We start from the raw sequence: 8,493 nt of genomic DNA on the forward strand, positions 1-8,493 counted from the left end.
CTATTTTGGTTCAGTTTCCCTAAACTTAACCAAGTTGTTTTTGTCAGACAAATAATGTAATAAGGGCGTCAGATCAGGAAACACCTATGTGTCGTTCTAGAGGGCACTGGACAAACAATGTGTTTTGTTGTTTAATTTGAAAGACTTGGATTATCTCCGCCCCCATTTTCTCTTATTTGCGTTGGTGCATCACCATTTACACCCCCTCTTTATACCCCTCTGTAATTTCTTATTAAGATTGACTTTTTTCAGGCTGTCCTGATCTATTTGTTAACCTTAGATATGCAAATGACAAAGCAGTATTAGCGAAAATGTGTAATGATAAAGATAACAATAGCTTTCATAGTCTTTAGTGATTACTGTGAAAAAAAAGGACCAGTCAGAGATTCATGTATATATATTTGTGTACACAACCCTCCCTACCAAACAGACACTAAAACACTAAAAGCCTTGTCTGTTTTCTTCCTGCGTTTTTCACTGACCATATCTCTCACTCCTCCACATGTCAAAATCATTCAAGGTTTTTCTTTCGTGCCCGCTGCACTGAGGAGGTTGTTATGAGTCAGAGTTACTGACTCGAAAAACCTGAGCATGAGGCTTTTAGATCTTTATTATCTCTGAGATCAGTTTGTACAGTTTGGCATAGGGGCGCTTTATCTCACATCATCCTCCCTACAGTATGTCTCCTAATCTCCCCCTGTACCTCAGTGTTAGATGAGGGTATGAGGTGACCCAACACACACACACACACTCAGATATACAGCAGAGGCCTTTCTCCGTGTAGCACAGACTAATTGTGAGTGAATTCAAAATGCTACAAAAGACTCACTGCTCAGACAAGCCACCGCTGATAAAGACACCTCAGGTATTTCTGCTACTCTGTCTCATGCGTCTCCTTCTTCTGTGATGAACATGGGAGGGTTTGGAGTCGAGGTTTGTGAAAGATTAATGAAGCAAGGTCACTGGCACAGGATAGTGAGTTTTTATACTTTGTGTAAAAATCAACAGTCCGGGCTCAGTAAATGCACGGAAACGCCTGCTCCGTCGAATAAAGAGTCTCTGCACGTTTATCTGGTTGGAAATCTAGTACAGGGATCCAACTGTGATTGTCAATAATTCCACCTTGAGGCTGGCATGAGTGATTATGTGTCATTTGATGTGGACTTTTTTTTTACTTATTCCACAAAAATACAAACATTCATTCATTTCATTGGAATAAGTCAAAATGGAAAGGGTTTAGCCAAATGTAAACTTAATGTGTTGTTTTTCCGGATCTTTGGAGTTTTCATTTTTGGGAGTCTGGGGTAAGGTGTGATTGGATTAAAATATCAAATAAGCTTTTGGGACGATTACAAAAGAAACAGGACTTTTATACGTCCTCTTCAGCAAACCAAAGTAGGCTGTGTCTGTTGGCGGCTGGTGAATGTGCGCTCTATGTTCTGACAGACAGAAGAATGAACTGCTTTATTACCTCTGAGCACGGCTGCCAATCATTAGAGGTGTCCCTCACACTACTGCAAAAACAGCCAGAATTTACTGAGATATTTAGTTCCGTGTGCACATAATTCATTGTCGCTCCAACACAATGGTCTGCAGTGCACACGGCATTCCTGCAATGAATAAAAAAGTCCCTATACACAAAGGGGATTGCGTAATCTCTCCACCTTTTTGCCATGCACCGCTGTCATTTTATCTGTCATGGAAAATCCACATCCTCCCATCTTTCCCAACCATCTCCACACTCCACCTACTCCCAGTGGCACACTCCCAACCCAGCTCAAATCCCAGCTGATCCTGTTTTATCACCAGAATCGCACCAGAAAGGAATCCTGGAGCCAGCTACTATCTGATGGTTTTGGTTGCTGCCTTTCTTCTAACTTTTATTTCCAGTGCTGATAAGCATCAATTATTATATACAGCTCATACACATTTGTCAGTCCAAAATAACCCAATCAGGGGTAAAGATCATTTCTAGTGCAGGTTGATTTATAAGAGAAGGTCAAGGGAAATTTACACACTTAATCGATATTATTTTACACCCATCCGTCTTCATAAAATGGGTCTACTAGAAAATAATTTGTGCTGGAAATGTTAAAGGTATAAAAGTGCTTTTATCCATGCAATGTGGGCATGCCCTCTAGTTCTGCCTTTCTGGAGCGAGATAATCAAAACAGTACAGGAGTGGTTGCGTATAGTAGTAGTGTTAACCCAGGCCTGCATCTACTCTGTACTAACAAGCTTTATTTCAGCTGCTGGGTTAGTTAGACCAGAATATTGAGAGAGGGTTAGGCTAGTGAATTAAAGATTAATGATAGCCGACCTGCAGAACTGTAAATGATCATTATTTGCTCATCTTGAATCAGTTTTTGTCTTTTATGTCTTTTTTTGACAGTGTACTTCTGAGGAATTTATTAGAATTTTAAATGTATGACTCATGTTTAATTAATATTATGAATATTTGATAATACAAGTGGAATGAGTGGGCTCTTATTTTTGCTTTGGTTGGTGCCACATGGACTTTTCTTTTGTGTCCAGGTTTGATTCATGGATTTGAATAGACTCCTTAAAAGACTGGTGCTGCGCTAACAGGACAGAGAGGATGTTGGGCTTTTGTTTAGTCTGCGCTATTTTGGTTATGCGTTTATTTTTTGTACCTAATTTAATTTGTGTTGTTTCTTTAAAAAACATTTCTTGAATAACAAAATGACCCAATTGAATCTCAGGGTCTTTATCAGCAAATTGTTTGTTCAGTTATTATGAGGATGGATCTGTTGTAAGCTCAGTCCTGTGCACCAACTTGCACCTCATGAGGTACAATACAGTTTTACTATATTGCAAATGCTGTGTTTATCTCTGTAGATATGGCTTTTTCAGGCTTTTTTGTGATGATAAAATAACAATGCACTAAAGAAAAACTGTGCATTTTGAAGAATTTTGTATCTTTTTTACTCTACAACTGCAGGCCTTTATGGCTTCAAGTGTAAAATGACCCTTAAATGATTTACTCACTTTCTAATAAGCCAAAAAGACTGCAGTTATAAATATAAGTGAAGTGAGTTTCTTGTTTTATAATATCATCCAGATGATTTAAACTTGTGGCAAAAGATAATAGATATATTTTTCACAACCTGGCTATTTAATGGCTTTAATCACTAATCTATTAATATTAATTAAGTAGACTGCCACTTATAACATATACATTATAAAGTATGCCTTATCATAAACCAATTCCAATAATACCTTGAAAGAACAAGAGGTTTCTTGTATATTTTTAAAGCTACTAAGCAGCTACTTTGCTTGTATTACTAGAAGCTGTTGTAGCCTCTGAAGCATCCACGGAGGGTAACATCACTCTCCTTAGGGGGCTGTACTTAACTCACTGCCCTGCTGTTGGCACAGGGGCAGTAAGGTGATCTACGGGGCTATCAGCAGGCCATCAGTATCATCCAGGGTATCTGTGTCATCTCTGGCATGTTCCAACCCAGGAGCCAGATTCTGTCTCCATTTCCATTACTCCATTGCAAAAATTAAAGATGAAAGATGGTCCCCGAGCTGCGTGATCGGACAGCCCACCATCAGAGTGGGGAAGCGATTCTCTTTCACTTGAGTTTTGCAATTAAGTCTTTGTTTAATCTCCGGCTTCCCAGTGTGTTTCCACATGCCACCCAAATTCCATAACAGTGCTGCTTTATGCTGCAGCATACCCTGCCAGCACTTATCATATCAGCACATACGACTGGAAGGAGCCAACCGTTTGTTAAAGCTCACATTTTCAGACACGCTCAAACACAAACGGCTGCTCAGTCACTCACTCTGTCAGATGGCATTGGTCTGGTCTTGCATAAAACAAAAACCTCGAAATCTTAGACAAGTATCAGAACAAGGCAGAACTCTGTCTAGCCTGTACCACCCTCCCCGTCCTCCCCCCCTATACACACACACACCCCACCCGCTGACCCCCACCACCATATGCCAAAAATTATCATACAAGTTTCTCTTTGTATCCATATTTAAACATGATGGAGAAGAATTGAGCCTTTATATGAGGGGGAGGTTGTGTGTTTATCCAGCAGCGCCAGCACCAGGAAACAAGAGAAAGCCCCCATTGCTGTTGGTGGAAGCAGGAAAGGGTCGGAGACTGCGGTGCTGGCGGGAGGAGAGGTGAATGGAGACGGGGAGAGAGAGAGAGAGAGTGAGAAGGAGAAAGGAACTCTTTGAGTGACAGTAATTTAGGAACCTGGACTTTTTATGATTTTCCTGCGTTCGGGAAAACATACAGACTTCTGGGTATAGCACTTGGGACCAAATCAAAGACGTCTTTTACCATCAAAAGGTGTTTGTGTGTGTGTGTGTGTGTGTGTGTGTGTGTTCGCATGTCTGTCTATCTGTATGTAACCTTCTCATGTTTGCATGAGCAATATGTACATAAAGTAAAGCAATTGCCAAACAAATCTTAAAGTGGAAGTAATTACATTTTTTAATAAATATATTATAATCTCTTTTTGTGTAAGGAAACTATAATGATACTGCAGCTATTATGCATATTTCCCAATTTTTCAAAACATGGATAACATTTGTATTTTGGACATTTTAGTGTAAATATTGTCTAAGCTTCAGGCCTTTGAATCGGCGTCGCCCTTGGCAACAGTTGACTTTAAGGAAGCTTTTGTTGCTAGGAGACCCACTGTTAACTTCTGTGGTGTGCTACTTACCTGAGTACATTGTAACACTATATCCTACAAATGTTAACATTTTTGTACCCACATATAGCGCTGGGTCTGTCTGGTTGGTGCTTTAAGACATCTGACCGAACATTCAACATTCATGACGAAGTTAGCAAAATAGTTAGCTTCCACTCATGTTGTTTATCCTAAGCTGTGTCGACACCCGCTTATTTTTCACTGGATTTCTTCACAATATTAATCAAAAATGAACTTGCTTCTACTTTTTAATCGCCTGTGTGACCTCTCTTTTTAATGCTAGGTGGAAATTACACCGTCTACGCCAACGGTTACTACTCCTACTGACGGAAAATGTTGCCCCTTCCGCCACATAGTGAAAATGGCGACCACTGAGGGTGAGAAGTGTCTAGCATTCACCACTCAACTTTTTGGCGTGAACCATCCGGGTACTCGCAGTGCATTTTGCCACACTCGACAGTGTGAACGTACTTATGTACTCAAAATAGTTCATCAACTCAAATTGAGACACGGCACTAGTTTGCTAATGTTAGCACCGACTCCCACTGGACACCTGCTGAGTTGTAGCTATCTCTCACACACTGCGCGGAGTTTGTCCCACATTATAAAAGGAACGGGCTGTAGCTGTCTGTCTTTAAAGGGGCCAGGTGACGGCAAATGTTCACACTAAGTAAGTAAGTTAACAATGTTAGCCCCACAGCTAGCTAACTGTGTGTCTGAAGTGATATTACAAACAATTTTTCAGTTGGACCCAAAAAATGTATTCTACCCGGAGAAAAAAAAATACAAATTGATTTCTTCTTTTTGCTAATTACAATTTTGACCAAATAAGTAGGTTACACAAAACAAACCTCAACAACAGTCTATACTGACTTTAAATAAGTACACTGAACTGGATTTGGCTAAACAGCCCAAACTTTTTATGTGAGGCTCCCACCATCGCTGTAAACATTTTGTTTTATTACACAATGTTTCCTCAGGCACCACAAGTTTTAGTATCATCAGTTGCATTGAAGAAGCATCAATCGACTCTAAGATGCCCTCCTTAAAATATCCTGTACATTTTCTGCCATTTGCTTTAACATTGTGTTAAGAAAATAAGATGTTCAAGATGTTTTTAGTGCCGTCACTTAATATTCTGAAACAACAGGCCAGAAATTTATTAAGAAGTGACGGGAACAAAGTGTAGGAATGCAAGGGTTTGTAAATGGTCCTACTGATGGATCAGTGTTTTTGCCCATGTCAAAACAGAGCCAGGACTGAATGGGCCTCCTCATGACCCTCTGGCCTCGGTTCCACGCTCAGGCCACTCAGGAAGGCCTGAGGTTTGGAGGTTTCTAACCACAACGACCTTCTCGCTCCCTTCGCTTCATTTTTTAGCTTTTTTATCCGAAATGAGACACTGGATAAATTACGTTGACTATGAAGGGCCCCCTTGTTCACTTAGAATAATAAAGAAAGGATACCCTGGTGGAGAACTTTGCAGTAATTTTGCCTGTAAGTGTGTGAGTGTGTCTGGGCTCGAGAGTTGGCTGAGCGAGACAGGGCCGAGAGAGAGAGAGAGAGAGAGAGAGCGGGGGAGAGTCTCATTTCCTTCATGATGGATGAACCTATTAGCTGTTTGGTGTTAGCACAGGTTTAGCCTTACACCTCGGGCTCTGGACACACACGTGCTGATTGTGGCAACCGAAGGGAAGAGGAAAGAGGGATGGCCGAGGGTGATGAGCTTGGAAAATGTTTACATCAGCAGAAGTAACATTGCATATTTCTTATATGAAATCCTTCAGACCAAACACTGGCTATAAATAGGGCACTTTTTGCGGGTTTTGCAGTCACTGTAGTTTCTCTGACACACGTTCTCATTCCCAGGTTGTCAAATACAGATGCGAGCGGTTGCTACTTCACCACTAAATCCCACACACTGGGCCTTTAAAGGTGGGGTCAGTCATTCTGGAGAAAGAGAGTGGATTGTTCCATGTCGTCAAATACCCATGCTTTTTTTCAGGAGACACGATTTATCCTGAGGCCCTGCAACAAACAATACAGAAAATAGTAAAGTCAGACTCTCACATTGCCGTGCACATTTACAGTGATAAATGCACACATGCTAACTTCCCGCCCCTCCACACAGACATGTATCTCTATATTACTGTTATTTTTTTCTAAATTTATGTGAAAGTTACTTAAAGTTTTCTGGTACCGGATATAAATCCTCCACACCAGACTCACAAACGACCATATAAAACAAAATCACATATACATACATAAAGTTCACATCTACCTGCTCCATTCAATGTTGCTGTTCATGTATCCTCATCCATCCACAGGTTATAAATAGGACTAGTTTGACGTACCAGTACTGGGGCTTACAGGGTGGGCCGATGGGGGGCGGGGCGGAGTTTTTTAGAAGGCGATGGAGGGTCAAAGATAGTTGATATCCCTGTGCTTGTCCTCTAACCGCTCTCACTCTCTATATAACCCCCCCTCCCCACACACACACACTTTCTCTCTGCTGCCAGCTTTCTCTTACATGCAACTCTGCCCCTTCGCTTTCTTTCAGTCTTTCTTTTGCACTTTATCCCTGCCCACCATGTGTCCGCCCTCACTCACTCTGTGTAACATGTGTCACTCGCACTCTCTCTGGCATGCACTGTATGTCTCATGCACTCTCTCTCGCTCTCGCTCTCTCTTTCTCTCTCTCCAGCTGACAGCATGTAATTGAAATGGTCAAACACATGAAAACATGACAAATGGCAGGAGGTATTTGTGCTTCATCATCATCATTGCAGAGTCTCTCTCTCCCTTCAGCTGGAGCTCGGTTGACAGCTTGTAATCGAACTGCTCAGACACATGGCAAATGGTCGGAGATATTTGTGCTTCATCATCATAATTATAATGGACCCCAAACCCTGTCTCCTCCCCCCATGAACATGTCTACACACTTGGCTGCAGCACAGAATGAGTCGACACGTGTTAATATATGAATTATGATTCTTCTGGCCTGCGTATTTCCCAACAGAGAGTCCCAGAGAAACGGGATATACAGATTAACAAGATCAAACAAGATCTGTAGAATAAATGTAGAGTCTAAGTGAGTGGAGAACAACAAATTGATTTTAAACCCCCTTCTTAAGTCTGAGAGTATAATTTTTGGCTCACGTCGTGTGATCTACCTCTGAAGTGCTCTAAACCAAACAAGTCTGGAGGGTCAAACTTCCTGGTGCCATGTTGGAGGTTTCTCCTGGTAAGAAAACACAGATAAAAACAGGAATCAAGATAAGACAGGAGGAACCATGCTGGGTTTCTGGGACCTGGGTTTGATCACCAACTGTCAGTCCTGACACATCACACTGATAAAAGGTGTTTGGTTTGGTCACTCAGAACATCTACAAACTTTAAGAGACATGATATATATTTACAATGGAGATTTTCTTTCCAATATCATCTCCTTTAATAAAAATGAACATTGTTTTTGCTTCTCTTGCATTGACTTTTATAACAATATGAAACAGTTATATATTTAAAACAGTATATATTAAACTCACGATGCAGAAAAAGTTAGTGTGTGGCCTTTGGTTAAAGTGATAGTTAGACATTTTGGGGAACAGGCTTTAGAGGTGCTCGTAGGTGGAAGGTTTGTTACCTTCATATATGGCCAGGCTAGCTGTCCACCCCTGTTTCCAGTCTTTATGCTAAGCTAAGCTAGCTGTATCCTGGCATAGTATCAATCTTTTCATCTAGCTCTCGACCAGAAAGTGAATATTTGTATTTCCAAAAATGACGATTATTTTGT

General features: G+C 41.0%; 1 long non-coding RNA gene across 1 annotated transcript in view; it reads right to left on the reverse strand.

Annotated features, from left to right (window-relative positions):
* Positions 1-4,532: 4,532 nt before the first annotated feature.
* Positions 4,533-8,493, reverse strand: part of LOC118341846 — an 8,121-nt gene continuing 4,160 nt past the window's right edge. Inside the window, exons 3-4 of the long non-coding RNA XR_004797457.1 lie at positions 7,874-7,941; positions 4,533-6,728 (exon numbers count right to left, since the gene is read on the reverse strand). This is a non-coding gene — a long non-coding RNA (uncharacterized LOC118341846). The remainder of the gene's footprint in view (positions 6,729-7,873; positions 7,942-8,493) is intronic.

The sequence above is a fragment of the Morone saxatilis genome, unplaced genomic scaffold (assembly GCF_004916995.1).
Source record: "Morone saxatilis isolate NCDOM2014 unplaced genomic scaffold, NCSU_SB_2.0 Contig8, whole genome shotgun sequence".
Classification (NCBI taxonomy): Eukaryota; Metazoa; Chordata; class Actinopteri; family Moronidae; genus Morone; species Morone saxatilis.